This window comes from Vulpes vulpes, chromosome 10, assembly GCF_048418805.1.
Source record: "Vulpes vulpes isolate BD-2025 chromosome 10, VulVul3, whole genome shotgun sequence".
In the NCBI taxonomy this organism is placed as follows: Eukaryota; Metazoa; Chordata; class Mammalia; order Carnivora; family Canidae; genus Vulpes; species Vulpes vulpes.
This window is the reverse complement of record NC_132789.1, coordinates 36,086,366-36,110,060: the sequence shown is the minus strand read 5'-3', so window position 1 is coordinate 36,110,060 and position 23,695 is coordinate 36,086,366. Positions and strand designations below refer to the sequence as shown.

The 23,695-nt window shown below is 39.3% G+C and overlaps 1 long non-coding RNA gene across 1 annotated transcript; it reads right to left on the bottom strand.

The window, feature by feature from the left end:
• Window positions 1–2,722: 2,722 nt before the first annotated feature.
• Window positions 2,723–20,939, bottom strand: LOC140594167 (uncharacterized). Its single transcript, XR_011994739.1, has 3 exons — window positions 20,784–20,939; window positions 3,390–3,612; window positions 2,723–2,804 (listed from the first exon to the last, which is right to left on the bottom strand). It is a non-coding gene; the product is annotated as an uncharacterized lncRNA (long non-coding RNA).
• Between the last annotated feature and the right edge of the window lie 2,756 nt (window positions 20,940–23,695).

The window sequence follows — 23,695 nt, the reverse complement described above, 5'->3', positions numbered from 1 at the left end:
CCCAGAGGGTTTATATGCCCAGATTATGTAGCTTGTCAGTGAGGGACCCTGGATCACAGCCTGGGTTAATTCGTGAATAAAGCTGGGAAGAAAACCTCATTTTGATGAAAACCCAAACACGTTCATCAGAGAGAAATTTGGCTAGAGAGAGCTTTTATTAGTCTTCTCAAGCCTCGGACAGGCGTGAGCAAAGGGAGCAAGAAGCCTCCCTGAGGATCCGAAATAGGGTCTAGTACAGCAGAGACGGGGGTGAGTAAACAATATGATTAGTGACGCTCAGGGTCTCCCCGTGAAGTGGGGCGGTTCTCTAGACCAGATCAGGGCTCCACAGATCAAACACCAAACCACGAATTGCTACACGTTGCCTATTTGCTTCTCCTCTTCATGCCAGGACCACTGGAGCATCTCCCAAGGGTGTCAGGGAGGCAGCCCTTTACATGTGGATTGAAAAACAGAAGAGGGAACGCCAAAAGCTGCCGGGAAGAGAAGGAACACCGCCACCTGCTGTAGGGCCGGCGGCAGTGTAAACGGAGCTGCTCGCAGTCAGTGCCCTCCCCCCCCCCAGCGGCTCGCACACCCCAGAACCCACCTCCCCGCACACGGGAATGCTGGATCCCACCGGGCCAGCCTGCCCCACAGGAAGGTTAGTTTGTTCCTGGTAGGAGAAACCCTGCTTGCCTCTCTCCCACTATTGACTCCTATTAGTTCTGAACTCTTCCCTAAAGCCTAAACCTCAAAATAATAAAATATACTTGGCTGAGTTTAGATAAAAGGGATATTGGGGGAGGGGGGGAGCAATACGAGCAAATTTATTCAAGAATTTCACTTGGTGCAGAATTCCCAGTGGCTCACTCACACACTTCCCCAGATAAATGTCTTTTTTTTTTTCTTTACTCTTCCCATTTCTTCCTCTTCTATTCTTTTTTTTTTTTTTTTAAGATTTGTTTAAAGGTTTTATTTATTTTAGAGAGAGAGAGAGAGAGTCAGCTCGGGAGAGGGAGAGGGAGGATCTCAAGCAGACTCTGCACTGAGCGTGGAGCCTGAGGCAGGGCTCCATCCCACAACCCTGAGATCATGACCTGAGCCAAAATCAAGAGTCAGACGCTTAACTGACTGAGCCACCCAGGTGCCCCAAGATTTTACTTTTTTAAAATAATCTCCACACCCAATACGGTGCTCGCACCCACACCCCTGAGATCAAGAGTCACACGCTCCACTGACTGAGCCAGCGAGGCGCTCCTTCCTCTTCCATTCTTACACAAATACACGTCCCCTGAAAGGACAATTGCAAGATCCTTTGTATACAGCCCTGGTTCTCCCAGGCGGCCGAGGACTGATGTTGGTGTCCTCCTCAAAAACTTAGGTTGAAACTAACCCTAAGGTAATGGTATTAGGAGGTGGGCCTTTGGGAGGTGATTGGGTCAGAAGAGTGGAGCCCTTACACATGGAGAAGTGCCCTTATTAGACGGGAGGCCTGGGAGGGCACCCTTCCCTTCCCCAGGCCAGGTGAGGTTCCCCGGGGGAGACAGCCATCCAGGATTCAGGAAGCTCGCCCTCGCCAGACATAGAACCCGATCCTGCAGGCAGGCTGATGTCGGCCTTTCGGCTTCCCAAACTGTGAGAAGCACATTTCCATTGCTTAGAAGTTACCCAGCTCTTAGTTGTCTCAGCCCCAATGGGCTACACCCTCTTCCTTCCATCCTCCTACTCTCCTTTTCCTGCCCTCTTTCTTGCCATCCTTGCCGGTCTATTTCCATTTTCCTCCGACTCACCTCTACATTTCAAGATTCTCCTTAATGGGGCATCTGGGTGGCTCAGTCGTTGAGCACCCGATTCTTGATCTTGGCTCAGGTGGTGATTTCAGGGTTGTGAGTTCAAGCCCTGGGACAGACTCCACACTGAGTGTGGATCTTGCTTAAGATTCTCCCTCTCCCTCTGCCCCTCCCTCCACTGATCTCCCTCCCTCTCTCTCTTTCAAAAAATAAAAAAGATTCTCCTTATTAATATAGTGATATGGCTATAAGACAAGTGGGAAGGTGACATTTACAGCACTGGCAAGTTCCACAGCTCCAAGGGCCGTGCTTCCCATTGTATGTTAGCCATTGCTTCATGCCCTTCGATTTTTCGACCACATTTACATTTAATGTTTTAAACCTAACCTAGTGGCCCAATGGGGGGTGGGGCGGGGGCACCATTTAATTTCCATGATTCTACTTAATGACAAAGCAGTTCTAGATCCTAGGCATTAAAGCCTTCTTGTTAATGATGTCTTAGGATTAATGAGTTCAAAAGGTACTCTCGTTGTGATTTTTTCCATCTTGCAGCAACTTCAGAAAGAACACCATAGAAAAACCTAACGTCAGACCTAGCTTAGAAGGGAAATTTTATCTTTTCTAAATATGATAGACAGTTCTCTTTGATGGAGGTTTGCTACTTAGTCACACTTAAGTGTTTTGTGCTTCTTAAAAGATGTACAGGTTTTACATTTCAGGAAGCTCTAGAGGAAAAGGAGGTCTATAAGGAACAAGTCGTGGTACTTAACAATTAATTTGGGAATACTTGAAACCCTCAACATAAGTTTTATGAAGCCTGGGAACTTGGGAGGAGGCACAAAGCTAGTGGATAGAAACAGTCTATTTTTCTAAGGAGAAAACAAACAAATCCCTGTTGACTTAGCTCTGAGACTTAAGTCTTATCTGAAATTTCTTTCCTGGACATAGTACCTTGGTCTTGGCTGCCTCGCAGGGTGCAGTGCCAGGCCACTGGCTGCTGTTGCTCATAGGACCACCGTTTTCCTTGTTCACCTGTTGAAGCAAGTAGAAGGGAGGCCTTAATTTGGATATGCCTCATTATTAATGTGTTCTTATAGACCTGCTAACTGTATAATATCTTATTACTTTATTATTAGGTCTTACCACGATTTTTAAAATAACCTTTAACTGTAAAATACGATGGTCTGCATTTCAAATCCTGTTTATTTTACAGTGTTGAGGCAATTATCCTATTAATGGCAACTTTTCTTTATGATCTGAATTTGGCCCATTAAATCTTCTGTTTTTAAAGTAGAATTCTCAGGCCCGAGGATGCCCATTATTCTCTTTTTGAGATGTAGTGTCCCTTTTAACTATATCCAGAAATTTGCCAATCAGGGAGCCTGGGTGGCTCAGTGGTTGAGCGTCTGCCTTCTACTCAGGGCATGACCCTGGGGTCCCGGGATCAAGTCCGGCATCAAGCTCCCCACATGGAGCCTGCTTCTCCCTCTGCCTGAATCTCTGCCTCTCTCTGTGTGTCTCTCATGAATAAATAAATAAAATCTTAAAAAAAAAAAAAGAAATTTGCCAATCAGAAAATCTTGCCCTAAGAATAAGCTATATTAGTAGCTCACTTACCTTGGTAGCTGGGTTGGCTTGGGTTTCCTTTGAGATGCTAGGTCAAGCAGTCCTGACCTCTAGTTCTCCCAAAGTGCACAAAATGTTTTTAATAATCTTCTCCAGTACACATCTGTTTATTTCACAATGAACAATTAAAGGCATTTCTGCTTCAGGGCACAGAATGCAAACCAAGTGCAGTGCTGTTTTTATACCACCTTGGTTGATGTGGACTAAGGATGCCCTTTAAAAGAAAGAAAGTTATGAATAAAAATACTTTCAGAGGTTGTCCCAAAGCAAATTATAGAGAGGAATTAAATGTCTCATAGGTCTCTGGTGGGTTACCACTCATTGGCCACCAGTTATTTAAATGCAATGACTGTGGATTTTCCCAAGGTTCGAAAACTCCACTGACTCACATATGGGGATCTTCAGAGGGAACTTATCCCGAGTCCTTGAGAGGCAGAGCAATGTCCCCAGCAACACACAGCGCAGGAGACTCTAACACTAGCAATTCTGCTGCTGAGTATATAAACCTCAGAGGAGGAGTTTCAAACTGTGTGAGAACTGAGGCATTCTGATGGTTTCCAAGGAGTAATTCCAGATCCTTACCTTTCATGTATATTCATACCTAAATCTGAACTAGCTGAGAACCAGTGTAGTCAAATGTGCCGTGGTTCCTAATCCCCACCTCTCATTCATAGTAGCCCTTTCTCTCTCTTTAAAAGACAAAGGCCACACCTGTCTTCTCTATCTGAATGCTTAAGGATATATTGCCCCCAAGGGTAAAAACCTGCAAGAAGCTAAAGAGACAATCTGAAATAATGAGATTAATATTGAGAAGCTGAATGGGTCTACTGACTAACACTTTCGAAGCTTAACACTTGTTCCTAGTGAAATTGAAGGAAGACCTAAGCAAACCCGCTCATTGATAAAATCATTAAAAATACACCACTAAGTGATGTGGGCCATATAATGTGGAAAGCTTTCAAATAATGAATAACATCACTAACGCACTTTTTCCAACCGTCATTTACTCATTTCTGTGAATGATATTCCTCCGTGTTTATAATATAAAAGCAAAAACTGGAGGTAAACTGACGCTGAACCTGTCTTCTTCTAGAAATTAGTAGAATTCGTTCACATATGCGAACCGATTTCTTAAAGTTCCGATGATTTTTTTTTATGTCTCATAATGATCAACATTTAAAAGCATTTAATTGGTTGATAATGAACTAAAAATAATGATAACTCAGAAAAATTTTTAACACTTTGGAGTATCGTGGTCAAAAAAACATAATGAAATTTAAGTTTATACATAAAATTTGTCATAAAGAAATCTGGTAAAGTGATCAATAAAAGACACACATAAATGTATGTTACATTCAGATTAAAACCTGACACAAGTATAAAGTTCAAGTCCCATTGTAAGAGCCTTGTTCACCTTGTTAATGTTTGATGCATAACGGTGTAGATCAGTATGGTATTTATATGCCATTGGATACATTTAAGAAATTCTACTTTTGTTTTTTTTAAGATTTATTTGAGAGAGAGAAAGAGAGAGAGCAAGGGGAGAGACAGAGAGAGAGGAAAGTCTCAAGTAGACTCTCCACTGAGCGCAGAGCCTGGACCCAGGGCTACATCCCACAACCCTGAGGTCACAGTGTGAGCTGAAAACAAGAGTTGGATGCTTAACGGACTGCACCACCTAGGTGCCCAAAGAATTCTACTTTTATTTTTTTTATTTTTTATTTTTTAGAATTCTACTTTTAAATGCTAATGTTTACAAGGAAATTAATTCCTTTGCAACAAAAAGTTATGATAGAAAGTTTGATTCCAATTCTAAAATGTGTAAGTAAGGAGGAAAAGTTTTCCCAAATTGTGAGGTGAGCTAGCAAAAGAGTTTAAAGACCCCTACTCTCCAGAAACTTTCTCCTAGGTCATACAACCACTTACAGAGGGATGGATGTTCACAGCAATATTATTTGAAGTAGCAGGAAATTAGAACCTAAATGTCCATCAATATGGATGAATAAAATGTGACATTCTCATGCAATAGATCATGTACCAAGTTAATAAGAATAAATTAGATAAATTTATCAAGATGGAGGTATCTCAAGATTTATGAGACTCTAGTTAGATGTGGTCCTCAGGAATATGGCGGGGGGGGGCTCATCTTTCTCTCATTTCCTATCCTCACAACAGAAAAACCAGTCCGGGATTTGCAGGCAGGCAATCCAGAGGCCGTGTGACATCATCCAAACCTTGACCCTGGAGCAGAGAACTTTGAATGGGTGTGTAATGTGATCATATCACGGTTATGATCTTGAAGGCTCCACAGGTGTCTGAGGCATTTTAATGACTCATGCCCTGCCGGGGGGTGGTGGAAGGGGGATTAAAAGGGCCAAAGAACCAATTAGAAGGAATAGAATTTCCTCATCATCTTTCTGAAATCTCTACCTGCCTGGAAAGAAGGAAGGTATTTAGGGTGAACAGAAGAAATATTAGTGATCTTGTAAATATCAAATGGTGAGATAAGCAGAACATGACTCTTCATAAGAAATTAATTCTACAATAATAAAATCATAGTTCACAAGTTTGTTTCTGTAGGAATGCAAAATCCATAATGCCCACTGATAATTAAGTCCCTTGCCTATTTGTGTGAATTTCATTCCTTTCTTTCTGTTTAGAAAAATCTACGTAAAATTTAAATATTTTCAAAATTAAATTCTATTTTCCAACTGTCCACAATATAAAATTAGGGACAAAAAAATGGGGATAAGAGCAATAATGATACTATCTACTACCACTTATTAACATTTGTTGATAACTTTAGAAATGCATAAAGTCATTAAAGAAATGCATGTAAATGAAGACCTCTGGCATGGTTACATTTTCTTTCTTAGGTCCCTGCAAACATGTTTTTACAAGGACAGCCCTGGGTGAGTACTATAATATGAATAATGAGTATTTATCAATAACATACTGCTGTTAGTGACCTATACAAATACATCCCCTGTATTTCTGACAACTTGATCCTATCCTGCCCCTCTACCACAAGCACTGAAGTCATCTCTCTCTTATAATAGCTGAGGCTTGGCTATCATTTCTGCACTCTTCCACCTTCAGGGATTTTCTCCAGAAGTAACCCTTTTCTGCAAGTACTCCCCCAGCAGACCCATCCCATCAGTTTAGGAGACATGCCCACACAGGTCCGAACCTCCCTAGGGACGCAGCCTTCACACAGGTACCCCTACCAAAGCAGAGGAAAGGGAGAAAACAATGTCATTGGGTTAACTGTATTCGTTCACCCCTCATAGTGTATATGTGAAAGGAGGATTCAGGGGTGTAGCCCTGTGTAACCCTGGACATAAAATTAAACTGGATTGCTACTGCTGGTAAATATTTCCAACATTTTGGTGGGCTTAACAATTTCCTGTCATTCCGTTCTTCTCTTTGGGGCACAGAATGAAGCATTTCTTGAGTCAGATATTCTTGGTATTAGTTTCCAGCAAACACACTCAACCTCAGTCACTTTCTGTGTCCCTATACACCTATCCCTCACTGCCTGACCCTGAACAGGGAAGTATTTCCCCATGTACCCTCAGACTATAAATTCCTTGAGAAGCTATCTGACATGGAGGTTAAAAGCACTGTTCCTGCAGCCAAACTGTCTGCTTTCAGATTTTGCTCCGCTTTTACCAATCGTGAGACCTCTGGCAAGTTAGTTACTCTCTCTGTGCCCCCAGTGTCATCCAGCGTATAATGGGGAAAATAAGAGTACTCACTGACGGGGTTGTTCTAAGGGTTAAGTGAGGAGATACACAACACTCAGAACAAGCCTGGCACGTGGCAAACACTGTATGAGTGTCCACTGTTTGCGGTCACAGAGTCAAGAGATAGAGCCTGTTCCTTCATACTTCCCTTGCTGCCACCTCTGACACCCTGCACGCCGTCAGCCATCTGGTAGCTTTCAGTAAATGCTGAATGGATGATTAATTATCAATAAGTGCATGATGGGAGGTGACAAGGAAACAAAGACTCCCCCCAGTCCTTTAAGATATCCCAAAAAACAGTACATTTAAAATAACTTTATGCCTTTTATTGATATATTTTATGTCATACCCATGTGGCAGTTCAGAGTTTAAATAAGCAGCATTGGCCGCTGAGCCACTGTAGAGTCAGGGCTTGGTAATCAAACAGTCCAATCACATTGACCTGCCACGTGCTTCTCTTTAAGTCACATGTCCAACATTGTGACATGAGCAAGAATGCACACAAACTCCTTTTTCCACCCATTCAAAGTTCTCTGTGGGGGCCTGGTTCAGAAGATGCCACCTCCCCCATGGATTAGACAGTTTCCTGGGTAATGTCTCCTACAAACTAGAAGGATGCTAATCCCAGCTGAACTGTACAAAGAGCAAACCAGCAGGGGCTTCCCAAGAACCTGCCTGATTCACAGCAATCAGAAGGTATAGTAACACTCAGAATCAAAATGCAACCTAGACTCTCTAGCTTACGCCCTGACAATTCCTAACTACATCGCAGTCTTCCCTTCAGTGAAACTACTCCCACATTGCACTGAAGTTTCTTGAAGGTTAGGGGGAGAAAAAAAACCCTTGTGTAAACCGTTTTATTTCTCACGATGTCTAGCACAGGTTTTTTTTTTTTTTTACACACCAGACATTCAGTTAAGTATTTATAAACCCAATGATTGAAAGACTACATACTTTTCCAATATAGGCTTAAATATACAAATACCATTTAGCAGCTGGATATCATATAATCCTTAGGTAATAATATTCATATATTACATGACATTATCATGTCATGTTATATAAACCTTTTCTTTCAATACTTTGGTGTGGGATATTATCTGGAAAGGCCTTAATCACAATTTCTATCTTTTTTTCCCAAAGGGAACATCAAGAGAGGAAATGTCTGTCTTAGTTAATATTCTGTGTCCTTACGCGAGGTTTGGAAGGGGAGGCCTATGAAACTGTCTTAATTACAAACCAAACACAGTAATATACCTTTTACTCAGCTGCAGCACAAATAATCAAAATGCCCAGAATGTGGACTCCTAATTTTATTCAAGAGGCTAAGTCTTTCTTTCAAATAGGTTTTAGTGAAATTATTTTTTTCTAATACTGCTTTTTGGATTTTCTCTAAGATGGAAGGGGCTAAATCACAGCTGAGGTTTAGTTTTACAAATTATACATATTAATTCTGGAACAATGTAATGCTTTCATAAAATGCTAGCATGTTTGTGGGGGGGGGGAACTACAGTTACTACAGAATAAGTAATGAGCTTTTATTTTCAGTAAAGCAGAGTTAAAACCATGTCTTCTTGCCAACATGGGTGGAGCTAAAGCTTGGCCCTAGGGAAAGAAAAAAAAAGCTCGGCCCTGGGGAGCAGGATGGTATAGAGAGGTGGAATAGGAATGGGGGTGCAGTAAGCATGCAAGGAAGAGATGAGAAGCCCATGAAGGAAAGGCACTACCCCCAAGGATCAGCAGCTTCTTTAGAGCCTGCTCTACTGATTAACACAAGCTTATAGAGGTAAAACACTATGGAAAGGGGAAAAAGAAAAGGGAACAGGTGAGATGGAAAAGGTAAGTGGGAGAAAAAAAGGAAAGAAAGTCCATCTGGTGGAAAGCAATGGAGCATGACCTGAAACTGCCTTAGGTACCAAGGCTCACTGATGTATTCTAGAGTCTTCGGCTCACTTGAGACAATAACCTAGTTCTAGCCTCATTCCACCCCAATTATGAGGATTTGTCCTTCATTGTTAGTGGTCAAGTATTATTAATGTTTTATTTTCACATGTGAATTTTTAAAAACTATTATCTGCCAACGACAAGCCTTTATCAAGTAAGCTAAACATAGTTCCATAGCTCCTTTGTCTTCCTCCCACTCAATCATGTTTCTTTCGCACGACTCTCATTTCTTGTATTTTACCACGCTGTATGTGAAAGAAATGGATTTGTGGGCTTCTAACCACATGTGCTTTGAAATAAGCCTCTCAAACATGGTAGAGAGATAGAGAGATAGAGAGATAGATAGATAGATAGAATGGGTCCAAACAGGACCTAGGTCATTTAGCCTTGAGATTATTTACATGAAACATGGAGTAAATTAGGTCAAGGGGACCAGGACCCAAATAATTAAGCAGCAAATTAATTCAAAACATTGACATATCAAAAAATATATTTGAAATACTATAACTAACAATAAAAAGCATTAAAGTTACAAGTCTAGTTTTAGGGGGATTATTTCCTTTTTGTCTGGAAATTCAGCTAAGTAAAAATTGTTAATAAGCCTTGCAGAAAATATGCTATGTGGAAAAGCTGTGATTGAATTGGGAAGAGTGACACAATCAATATGTAGTGCCACGAGTCTTTTTCATGAATATTTTGGCAATCGTCTTAAGTTAGGCTGGATGGCCATAACAAAGTACCAAAGACTGGGGGGCTTACAGAATAGAAATTTATTTTCTTACAGTTCTGGAGGCTGTGAAATCCAATGTCAAGGTGGTGGCCAATTCAACTCCTGGAGAGAGCTCTCTTGCTGGCTTATAGACAGCTGCCTTCTCACTCTGATCTTACCTGACAAGGAGGGTGGGGGAAGAGAGCAAGAGAGCAAGTGCACTCTGGCGTCCCTTTTTACAAAAGCACTAATCCCATCACCAGGGCCCTATCTCTATGACCTCATCCAACCCCAATTACCTCCCAAAGGCCTTATCTACAATGACCGTCACATTGGGGGTTAGGGCTTCAACATATGAATTTTGGAGGGACACTAACATTCAATCTATAGCAGCAAATAAAATATATTATTCCAGTTCTAGGTAAAATGGAGTAAGCAACTCTACCCTGTCTTTCTCACTGAATTTAGCTATAAAGGCTGGATGAAACACATGGAACAGCTATTTGAAAAGCCTAAAAATAGCAGCAGGTGAACTGAAAAAGAAGTCCAGAATTCAAAGCACCAGTGGATCAGCAGTGAGTTTTCTGTTTTGTTTTTTCCCCTACCAGAATCCCTTGGTCTAAATGTAAGACAGCCTGAAACTTGGAATGGGCGCCAGGGCCTAGAGCAAGCTCCTGAAGGAGCCCTACAGTTCTGCTCTGGCCCAAGGATCAGGAAAAGCATTCCCTAATGCTCAGAGAGTGTCAGGGAAATCTGCCAGTTTTTGTTCTGTTGTCTGTTCTCCGTTCTCTAGTGCCCCCGGCCTGAGCAATAGTAATGACTATAATGGAAGTGGGGGCCCAGAGGCACCAAAATCTCTGAGGTAGGGAAACCTTCCTCTGTGAAGAAACTGCAGTCCCAGGAGGGTGGGCAAATCACAGTTGTTGCTTTCTCTATCTCTTTCTATTGCTTGGTCCCAGATATACCACAACTCCAGGAAATAGCAGCAAAATAGGATAACTAAAGCACTAGCTTTCTGGCTATAGGACTATAAGAGGGAGTCCAAGAAACCAGAAAGGACCAGAGATCACAGAGAAGGAAAAACTCGTGAAACTAACAGATAAAATTGATTATATACTCCTAGGCTCCCATTCAAGCTACACAAGGCCACAGCCAAATCTAACCAGCATACCAAAGACTCTGAGACTGCACTAAACACTGCATGACCACATGTGTCCCAGCCTGACCACTGAGTAGGGTCACACACAGAAGAGAGATCCAAACAGTACTGCACATGCTTTGAAAACAGAATTGACACTGAAACCACAACCCACAGAATAATGGTTAGAATTTGTAGTCGGAATGCAAACACCTCTATTGCCTGCTAGCACAAAAATATCAGTATCTTGCATAGGATTTAAATAAAACCCAGAGTCTTATACTATTCTAAATGTCTGGGATAGATACAATTCAAAATTCTTCAGCATACACAGAACCAGGAAAATCCCAAGTCACATGTGAAAAGAGAGTAACAGAGGTCAATGCACACATGATACAGATGCTGGAATTAGCTAACCAAGGATGTAAAGCAGTTATTATAAAAGTATACCAAGAAGTAAGGGAAATTATTCCTAAATACAAAGAAACAGAAGATGTAAACAACAAAATTGAAATTTTGTAACTGAAAAATATAATAACCAAAATAACCCATTGGATGGACTCAATTTCAGAATGGAGATGACACAGGAAAGAATCAGTTAATTTGAAGATAACTCAACAGAAATTATTTAATCTGAACAATGAAGAGAAAAAATAATGGGAAAAAAATCCATAGTGCCTCAGAAACCAATGGGACAAAACCAAAAGATCTAATATTCACGGCAGTGGAGATCTAGAAGATAAATTGGAAGAGTATCCCTGGGTGGCTCAACGGTTTAGCGCCTGCCTCTGGCCCAGGGCGCAATCCTGGAGTCCTGGGATCGAGTTCTGCGTCGGGCTCTCGTCATGGAGCCTGCTTCTCCCTCTGCCTGTGTCTCTGCCTCTCTCTCTCTGTCTATGTCTATCATAAATAAATAAATAAATAAATAAATCTTTAAAAAAACATATTTGAGAAGGTGATTAAAATTTCCTGAATTTGGTGGAAAATATAAACTTACAGATTCAAGAAGCTCAGTGAACCCTAAACATGATAAACCCTAAGAAATCCATGCCCAAATACAGAATCAAACTGCTGATAATTGAAAACAAAACAAAACAAAACAAAAAACATGAAGCACACAGGAAAAAAAAACTGACACATTCCTTAGAAAACAATAATTCAATGACTGCAGGCTTCTCATCAGAAAGAAACTATGGAGGGTAGAATGAAATGGAAAAATTTAAAGTGCTGGATAAAACAAAAATAAAAACCAACTCTTCAACCCAAAGTTTAAAATCTATGAAAAATATTCTTCATAAATGAAGTTGAAAAAAACACATTGTCAGGGAAGGAAAACAAAGAGAATTTGTTGCCAGCAGATGTGCTCTAAAGAATTGCTAAAGGAAGTCCTTAAGACAGAAGGGAAACTATACTATAAGGAAACTTGGAACATCAGGAATAGAGGAGGAACAACAGAAATGGTAAATATCTAGATAAATATAATAGACTATTCTTCTCTTGAGTTCCTTAAAATACATTTCATGTTTGAAAGCAAAACTGGCAACACTGTCAGAGTATAAAGGGAACTATATGAAATGATGGCAAGACTTCCACATTCCACTAGAAATGGTAACATACTGATTCTATGTGGATTGTGGAAAATCGAACATTTATATTTTAATCCCAAGAGCAACTATTAAAACGCTTTTTTAACAAAAATATATAGCGAAAAACACAATAGATAAAATAATACTAAAACAAAATATTAATTGTCCTAAAATAAGGCAGGAGGGATGCCTGGGTGGCTCAGTGGTTGAGCATCTGCCTTTGGCTCAGGGTGTGGTCCCGGAGTCCTGGGATCTAGACCCACATCAGGCTTCCTACATGGAGCCTGCTTCTCCCTTTGCCTGTGTCTCTGCCTCTCTCTCTCTGTCGCTTGTGAATAGATAAATAAAAGCTTTAAAAAAAAAAAAAAAGGCAGGAAAGAGTAAAACAGAGAAATGAGGGGAAAATTTTTAAAAAGGAAACCAACAGTAAACAAGTAAATATATCAAATATCCAAAAATATCAGTAATTCCATTGAATGGAAATGGTCTTAAAATGCTCATTATAGCCCAGAAATTGGCAGAATGAGTATGAGTACAAAGGACGTGACCCAGCTATGTGTTGTCTACAAAAATATGAATTCAAAGATATTGATATAGGTTAAAAATAAAAGGATGGAAGAATATTTGCCATATAACACTAATCCAAACAAAGTTGAGTAGCTATATTGATATCAAAGTAGACTACAGAGAAAAAAAAAAGCCAGAGATTAAGAGCATAACAAAATGTATGAATTAAAACTGATACAACTGAAAGGAGAAAGTGACAAATCCACGATTATATTTGGAAATGTCAACACCCCTCTCTCAGCAATGGATAGAACTAGTAAACAAAATTGGCAAGGATATAGAAGAACCAAACAATACCACCAACCCAACTGGATTCAACAGATATTTGCGGATTACTCCACCCAACAATAGCAGAACACATATTATTTTAAACATACATGAAACATTCAGCAAGACAGACAATATCCTGGATCATATTTTTTTGCAGCCTAAAAAAATACGTGAAAGAAGTGTAATCATACAAATATTTTTAAAGATTTTATTTACTTGAGAGAAAGAGACAGCCAGAGAAAGCATAAGCAGGAGGAGGGGCAAAGAGAAGCAGGCTCCCTAATGAGCCTGACACAGGGCAATCCCAGCCCTTTAACTGACAGACCCACCCAGGCACCCCTGTAATCATATAAATCATGCTCTCCAATCATAATCAATTTAAATTAAAATTAAATAACCGAAAAAAATGGAAAGTCTTCCAACATGTGTAAACAACACCCTTCTAAATATTCCATGGTCAAAGAGGCAGTCAAAAGGGAAATATATTTTGAACTGAATAAAAATGAAAACACAACATATCAAAATTTGTAGGATCCAGCCAAAGCAGTACAAAGGGAAATTTACAGCATTAAGTGCTTAGATTTAAAAAAAGGATCTCAAATCACTAATCTTTAAAAAAACAAAAACAAGGGGTGCCTGGGAGGCTTAGTCCGTTAAGCATCTGACTTTGGCTCAGGCCATGATCTCAGGGTCCTGGAATCGAGGCCCGGGTCTAGTTCTGCACTCAACATGGAATCTGCTGGAGATTGTCTCAGTCTCTCCCTCTGCTCCTCCCCTGTTTGCGCGTGTTCTCTCTCTCTCTCTCTCTCTCTCTCTCTCTCTCTCTCTCAAATAAGTAAATAAAATCATAAAACAAACAAAAACACAAAAAAAGGAGCAATATAGACCTAAATCGAACAAAAGAGAGGAAATTTTAAAAAGCTATGGGCAGAAATAAATGAAATTGAAGCCAATAAATTAATACAGAAAACTAATAAAATAAAAAACTGATCCTTTGTGGGATGCCTGGGTGGATCAGTCAGTTAAGCATCTGCCTCTGGCTCAAATCGTGATCCCGTGTTCCCGGGGTGGGGGGTGGCGGGGTGGGGGTGGGGGGCCGTGCATTGAGCCCTATGTTGGGCTTCCTGCTCAGCAGGGAGCCTGCTTCCCCCTCCATCCCTTCCCCTGCTCATGCTCTCTCTTTCATCCTCTATCAAATAAATGAATAAAATCTTTTTAAAACCCTGATTCTTTGAGATAAATGATATTCATAAACGTTAACCAAAAAAATATACGGTCAATATCGGGAATCGAAAAAGAGGATATCATTATAGACCCTGTGGATATTACAAGAGTATTAAGGGAATCCAATAAGCAACTCTAAAAACATAAATATGACAACTTAGATAAAATAAATAATTGTTGAGAGCAAACTACCAAAACTCATCAAAGAGAAAATAGACAACCTAAAGAATCCTATAACTATAAGGATATTTTTAAAAAACCTTTCAAAATAATTTTCCAGGCCTAGATATTTACACTGTAGAATTCTACTAGATATATAAAGATGAAAGGATACCAATTCTATACAAACTATTCCAAAAAATAGAAGAGGACAGAACACTTCTCAACTCATTTTTATAAAACCAGCATTACCCTGATACCAAAGCCAGACAAAGGCAATACAAAAAGACCCCCAAACAAACAAACAAACAAAACTAACAAAAACGATAGGTTAGTATTTCTCATAAACACTGACATAAAAATCAAACAAAATCTCAGCAAACTGAACACTGAATTTTTTTATTTTTGTTTTTTTTTATTTATTTTTTTTTACACTACAGCCAAGCAAGGCTTATCCTGAAAGGGCAAGGCTGCTTCAATATTTTTTTTTAAAAATCAACAAACATAAGCTATTGTATTAGTAGACTAAAGAAGAAAAGCTACATAACCACATCAATTGATGCAGAAATAGCACTTGGAAAAAATTCAACATCCATTCGAGATTTAAAAAAAAAATTGTGAGCTAGCTAAGGAAGGGAACTTCCTCAACCCCCTAAAGGTCATGTTACAAGAAGCTAACATCTAGTATCATACTTAGTGTGATGTAAGACTGACAATTTTCCCCTTCAGATCAAGGACAAGGCAAAGATGTTCTCTCTCAACTAATTCTATTTAACATTATACTAGAACTCCTAGCAAGAATAAGAGACAAAAGGCTTGTGCATTTCAAAGGGAGAAGCGAAAACGTCCTTACTTGCAGATGACATGATTAAAACCAAAAGAAGTGACCAAAAAAACTCCCTCTAGAACTGAGTTTAAGAAGGTCATAGAACACAAGATAAAAAAAAAAAAAAAAAAAACCCACAAAGATAATCTTATTTATACCAGCAATGAACAACTGAAACTGATTTTTTTTTTAAAAAATCATTAGAATAGCTCCAAAATTATTTAAATGCTTAAGAATAGATTTAACAGGGGTATCTGGGTGGCTCAGCAGTTGAGCATCTGCCTTTGACTCAGGGCATAATCCCGGGGTACTGGGATCGGGTCCCACACTAGGCTCCCTGAGAAGCCTGCTTCTCCCGCTGCCTGTGTCTCGGCCTCTCTCTATGTGTCTCATGAATAAATAAAATCTTTTTTTAAAAAAGAATAAATTTAACAAGACAGTATGTATGGTGACGGTGGAGGGACAGTCACATAGATCAACCATCCAGTGGAAGAAAACAAACAACCCAGAAGGTGATCCTCACAAATACGGCCAATTGATTTTTGACAAAAGGTCCAAAGGATAGTCTTTTCCACAAAAGATGTTGGACATTTTAAGTAAGGTATACTTAAAAATGAACCACAACCTAAATCTCACCCTTTATACAAAAAATGAACTCAAAATGCTTCATAGATCTAAATAATAAAGTATAAAACTTGCAGAAGAAACCTTTAAAGAGAGTCTTCATACCGCAAAGAGTTCTTACATGTAACTCAAAAACATGGTCCATAAACGAAAAAAAGTGATAAATTGGACTTGATCAAAATTTAAAATTTTACAAAGTACACTGGTAAGAGCATAAAAAGATAAGTTACAATTACTAGAAGGAAACATTTGCAAATCATATACTGACAAGGCCTTGTATCTAGAATACATAAAGACTCTTGTCATAATTACCAAAAGCTGGCAACAACCTAAATGTCCTTCAGTGGCTGAACAAACTGCAGTACAATGGAATACTACTCAGCGATAAAAATGAATTCATTTTGAGGTATGCAACATCTTGGATGAATCTCAAAGGCATGCCGAATAAAACCAGCCCAGTCTCAAAAGGTCACATACTGCATGATTTAATTGATATGTCATTCTCATAAAGACAAAACTACGGTGATGGAGAACAGATCTGTGTGGTTGCCGGGGGTTGAGGAGGTAATTACGAAGGAGTCACACAAAGTAGTTTTTTAGGCTAATGAAATTATGTATCTTGATTGTGGCGGTGGTGATCATAATTCAGAGAACAGTACACACGTCCATATGTGCACACACAGTCAAGTTTGCCATATGTTAATTTAAAATAAAACGCAAATAGGATATATTGTTGCTATAATATTTGAAAACAATTTTTATCAAGATAAGATCAAGATTCAGAAGCATCCATTAAGATTCTATGGCAGTTAATATTCCTTTCAATCCTGAGAGAAAGTGATTCCTTGAAATTATAACCTCCTAAAAATATATCTAGATCTTCCCTAAACATTTCTGTAACACTGGAGCAGGTGTTTTATCAAGAGGGAAATGCATGTGTTTTATCTTAATGTTGGTTTGTTACTTCAGTGAGACAGATGTGTTCCAAACTTAACACACCGCTCCGCAGGTCAATAGTCTATGAAATTAACAGTAAATTGTACCATGTAGAACAGGAATAGAATTTCTTAGTCCTGAATTTACTTCCTAGAGAATGAGATTTTAAAATCTTAAAAAAAAAAAAAAGAAGAGGTAAAAACATTTTTTTTTCTGTTACTAAAAGTACCAAATGAACATTTAAGTAGAGATAAATCTATGTCCTTACTTCTGCACTCTTCCTCTTCATCTCTCAATTAAAACATGATTCAGGAGAATCTATGTGTTTTCAAAATTTGTTGTGGTAATCTCTCACCAACTGGGGGTGGTGATAAGTACGTTCCTGAAAAGTGTCTTGTTAGCCAGTGCTACTGCCTCTGGAGGTAAAACCCAGAAAGGCTATCCAGCATGTCACAGGCCACAGAGCTGGCCCTCTCATTTAGTAGTGTACTCAATAAACCACATCTTGCAGGCTTGAAACCATTTTGAGAGAGGCTGTATTTGTACCTGACGCTCTGTACTGGCAATGCTTTCCTTGTATCAGACACAGAGACAGAATTTGGTGATGGTCATTAAAATGAAGTATCATAGACTGCATCCCACCTTCCTATAGAATAAAGAGGAATGTTGTCCTCTGGAGAGGTTTTTACTTGTCTCCTGCTTTTGTCTATGTGTGTGAGTTCTCATGCTGGAAATACTTATGATTCACTCAACTGAAGAAATAGGATTATTTACTCTTTCCCCCTCCCACCTACAAAAAAACCCCAAACAATCACTGTATCTCGTGACTTCAGACACTACTCAAATTGTTTCCCTGTCTACCTCTGAGAGTTCCAGGAAAGGAGTGGGACACTAGCCTGTGAGGACAACATGATGAGAGACCATGGAAAACCAGTCTATCTAGCATGAGCAGGACTGAACGATGGGTGGATTGGAATGTGGAAGGTAGAACACTGTCCGGCCCGAGATTCAAGATTATCTAGACAGAATTCTCGAGTTGCTTTCAGCCAGTTAAGAATCATTAGCATCTCTTCTGCTTTTTGCACAACACCATGGGGGATAAACCACTGTTGGGGGAGGGAGGTCAACCTCATCCCCTTGTGTGGCCCTCCGTCTACCTAAGAACACAGAAGACATACAGAAATGGGTGTGGGCCAAGCCTCTGGCGCTGGGCTTCACTCAGCATTGGCGGCTCTCAGAATGGTTCTGGAGTTTAAACTTAATCAGCAGTGGACTGGAAAGGAGGAAGGTGTGTGAAATTCTAGCAGGTACAGTGTTTTGAAGCTGAGTGCGACTTTGAGCATGGCCTACTTAGTATATCTGATTTGTTTCCTGTACTTCTGTAACTCGAGTTATAGGCTTTTCTTTCTTTTCTTACTTGCACCTTTGTTTTGTTTTTCTGGTTCCAGAAACACTGACAATAAAAAGATGAGAAGGGCAATTTTAATGTTAGCTTGCCAGTTGCTGGGCCTTTCTAGGGTGATAGAAGGTCTAATATATATCTCCTTCTTAAACATCTAAAATCAGCAGGATTTGACCTTGTCTTTGCCTTTGAAAGCCATGTACTCAATCTCTAAACAGGATATCGCATTTCTTTTGCTCAGGAGAGACCCTCAATTTTAGGAGCATTTTCATGAGTTGCATATAGTGTTTTTTTTTTTTTTTAATGTGTTGTGTGTGCTCAAATGAATTAAATTTTATATGAAGAATAGCAGCTCTGATATTTGATAGTCCCTAAGTGTAATAAGAAAGTTGTAGTTGGCAAAGAAAAGATTAGACAGGCCAAGTATCAACCTTTTAAATCTCCAGTGTGGTTCAGCATCTTACCTTCACCCATTGAACTAATTTCTTTTTCTTGTGCAAAACCCACTCAACAATCTAAGGGAGGAAGTTTTCCCCAAACAAATAATAAATGGGGATGAAATATAGGATAAACCTCCAGCCTGAAAAAAAAAATCAATAGGACTTGTGAGGACTTGCATTTTTATAAGATGTTTTAGTCTTTAGAACTCCATGAGAGCAAGAACCATAAGCTCAATAAATGGCTGTTATTAGACAGATGGGAACGACAGCCAATATTGATAATGGTCTTCAGTGAACTGAGAAATATCCAGATAGCTATTTTCATGGATTGATCAATATTTTAAATTTAATTGTTGGTGGTCATAAGGATGGAGTCTTGTAGGTTTAATATAACTATCAAAAATGGTTTATTGACTATTAATCAGTAAGCGTCAGCCAGAGGGGTATATTAAGATTGAGGATCAGATAGTCAATAGGTCAAAGATAGAGGCATGGCCTCTTCCCCAGTCAGAGAAAACATTTCCAGACAAGATGCTACGGTTATAACTTGAGATGTGAAGTCTTCATGCAAATACTAAGGGAATATGAGGGAATCTTTTTCCTTACACACTTCTGGAAATGAGAGAACACCATTTGGTAGTATAATAAAAGCATCACCTGAGGTATTACAACGGCATATGCTTATTGAGCACTTGATAAATGCTACGCATAGAGCTCAGCACTTTCTTGATACTGCCTCATTTGATTTTCAGTGCAACTCCATGGCATGGCCAAATTAAAGATGGGAAAGTTGAGGCTTATCGAGCTTAATAACTTGCCCAAAGTCATAGAGCTAGTGAAAAACAGATTGTGCATTCAAACCTAGGTCTGTCAGACTGCATGTTCTTAAATCCTACAGGTACCAAGACTGATGGGATTGGTCTCTGGTGAGCACATCAGGAATGGACCTATCATGACAGGGCAATAATATACATATGTATGGTCAGTGAAATGGTTTTATTCCATGTCTCCGATCTGTGAACCATATGTCCTTCTTTCCGTTTTCTCCCTTGGCCAGGTTAAATCTGTAGGAATGGAGCCTAAAAAGCCCCATTAGATATGTCAGATTTGGGAGTGGGGAGCAGGAATCAAATAATTAAAACATTAGTTGAGAGTGGAGGGATGGATGAAATCGGTGAAGGGGATTAGCCTCCTGTTTATTAAATAAATAAGACATGGGGATGAAAAGTATATCATAGGGAATATAGTCAACAATATTGTAATAACCTTGCATGGTGACAGATGGTACCTACCCTTGCTGTGCTGAGTAGGGCGGAACGTGTAGAGTTGGGGAATCACTCTGTTGTACGTCTGAAACTAACATAACATTGAGTGTCAACTATACTTCAATAAATAAATTTTAAAGAAGCACTTGTTAAGCCCCTCCTATGTCCTAGGCATCCTCTCTTGTCTCAAGAAGTTCACATCTGATAAGAGAATACAAGAACTTAAACCCCAATTAGAATTCTGTGAGATGAATACTGTGTCAGTGCTAAGTAGAGTGAATTATGGGGGCTAACAAAATGGATTAGTGTTTAGTGTTTTTGTGCTTAGAAAATAAGAGATCTCAAATTCTTCCCATCCATTTTAGTTTCACATATGTTTCAGGGCTATAACTTATTCAGACTATAGAGAAATGGGGGGGGGGGAAAGGGGAGATTTTATGCAATCTTCATTTCTAAAATGTTAAGCACCAGCATACATTCTTTTCCAAATACTTTCAAGGGCATTTTCCTAGAATCAGGTAAATGAGAGCAAGCAAGTGACCTACTTACAGCAATAAATGCTCCAGGTTATAAAGGATGGGAAGCCAAGTGCATCCTGGAAACCACAGCATCTGGTCTTGTTTTATGCTTCATCTATCAATCTGCTGTTACAGAAATTGAGAATTAATGTTTCAACTACTGTTTCTTCAGTTTTGTCTGATGAATTCATATCTTTGTCATTCTCACTCAATCCCTCACATCCTCTCTCCCATTGAAAAAAAGCATCTGGAAGAGTATTTATGAAGATCCTAAATGAATCCTAGGGAGATTACTCTTTCATCTATGCTTTAAAACTTCTACTGATGAGTCTGTAGTGGGGTTAGCCTTCTTCCCAAGCAATTCCGTTTTAATCAGTCCTGACTTTCCCCAGTCAGTATAATTTGAGCAGTATAATTTCAGTGCCACATTAAAGCCAAAAAACAAAGCACTGTGGATTTAAAATAAATATCCAAGTTCTAGGTGATGTTTATTGCTAGCATAAACTGTAAAAAAAAAAAAGAAAAAAAAGAAGAAGTCCAACTGGCAGTCATGCTTAAGGATTATAAAACAATGTAAGATTGTGGCTTTGTGCTATGCGGATAACAATATAAAATTACATATGCACACGTTTTAAATTATGTATAAAATTCTAAAATGTAAAAGCATGAAAAGTAAATTTACAACATGTTCTTTGAACTTTGCTATTGCATGTTAGGTCTCTGTACTTTTTATGGAACGGAACTATCAATTCATCTTTCTACTCTTCCCATTCAGCCAAAATGTTAATTTTCCATGATTTTTGCCTTGATTCCATCTTATTATTTCTATTGGAGCTTCAAGCACTTAAATCTCTGTCTTTCTCGGTGCTTTTATGCCTGCAGGTACAGCTTCATATTCTTGTTTTGCTTTTTTCTCCAACCATCCTATTTAACTTGTCAAAATAATAATGAAGATTATTCTTTCTGATGAAATATTTTTAAAAGAAACAAGGCTTCTGAGTGACTATCATACTGGCATAATTACTGCTATGTGATTCTATATTATTTGTTGAAGTTCTGCTCTTTCCAAATCACTGTCAAGACAATAATTTCTAATGAGCAACGAATAGGGTCAGGTTTGGTGTGTCTACTTAATCAAAAATTTCAGATTTGTTTCTCTTTTCAAAGAGATTTTATTCTGAATCTTATCATGAGATTTCCTTGCCTTGATTTTTTGGTATATATCAGCTGACTTAATGATTTAGCTGACCAGATAGGCTTTTGGGGCTGAGACATAAGAGATTTTTACAAAAATATATCTAATATCATCACTGACTAGGGAAGTTTCCCAAAGTATGATCCCAAATGACCTATATCCAAATCATCTCAGATGCTTATTCAAAATTCAAATCTCTGGATTAAAGCCTAAAGCGGTTAAATGGGAGCTTTGAAGGCTATAGCCAGGAATCTGCATTTTGCCAACCTGTTCCAAGAGAACAGACCCACAGTGAAATCTGAGAACCCCTAATCTAAGGAATCCCTTCCCCTTCAGGGTCCAGCGCAAAATTCACCTTGGCCGCAGAGTAAGTTAATCACACTCCCATACAACTAACAAATGTAAAGGATAATTTAGTTCCATGTGGGAAGAATTACCATAAACTGTTTTAGGAGGCATTAAGAAAACACACACACACACACAACAAAACCCAAAACCCAACTTTCTATAATAAATATAATAATTATTTTTAATATCTTGATTCTAATAATTACAGAGGGAAGGCCCAGAAAGTTTACCAAAAAAATCTGTTGTTATAATTTCTCGATTAATGTTATACATCATTAATTATTGAGCCCCTACTGTGGGCCAAATATGGTGTTTTATGCTGCCAGGAATTATATAAAGCTATCCTGGGATGAAAAGCATATGTTCACTCAGCTCTATTCTGGAAGAACTTAGCTGACTTAGTGATAGCTGGAAATGAACATGCATGGTATATGGGAAGACAGTAATTTGATATCTGAGGACCCAGACATAAGAGGCTTCTTAAAAATTTGCTAAATGATGGGATCCCTGGGTGGCGCAGCGGTTTGGTGCCTGCCTTTGGCCCAGGGCGCGATCCTGGAGACCCGGGATCGAATCCCACGTCGGGCTTCCGGTGCATGGAGCCTGCTTCTCCCTCTGCCTGTGTCTCTGCCTCTCTCTCTCTCTCTCTCTGTGACTATCATAAAAAAAAAAAAAAAATTTGCTAAATGAAAATTAGGTCCAAAAGGGATACGTACGGGTACTTGGTTTATAGCCAAACCACTGGAAAAGGAATGAGCAGCAGCATTTATTTTGGGGCATGTGGACTCATTATGGCCAGTCTTGACTACTATACCCAACAACTTCTTGTACAGTCACAGTCTGTGTGAATTGTCTGGGTGAATCACAGACTAGATGTAATCATATTGGGTTTTCCACCTCATTTTAGGATCCATTTAAGATGTCCTTAATTGAGGATCAAATCCTCATGGTTTGCCTAACTTCCTCTGTTTTAGCTTCCAAAATCCTATGTTCCAAAAACCTCTGTAGTGTCAGACAATCTGAGTAGATGGGTCACCCTGGTCCTTAGCATAAGGCAGGTGAGGTCTTACTGCTGCACTTTCACTCAGTAAATGATGGAAATCCACTACCATCTTGAATTTCTTAGGTCATTTTCTTTAGTGGTGAGCCTATCCTGGTGGGCCACCTGAAGCTCTTCCTTCAGTAATCTCTACCTTTTAGCTCTGTCAATGCATGTTCCTGGGAGCATCCCAAGCAGTAGTAACTCAGACGGAGGATAGTCCCAGGGAACCAACAGAGACTCTCTTCCAAAACTCAGCAAACCGTGGTTTTGGTTTTGTAGACATCGTCCTGGTCTCGTAATCATCCTGTTTTTCCCAAAGTTCTGTCTCCCCTCTCTATACAGGGAGTCCGGTTCTCTT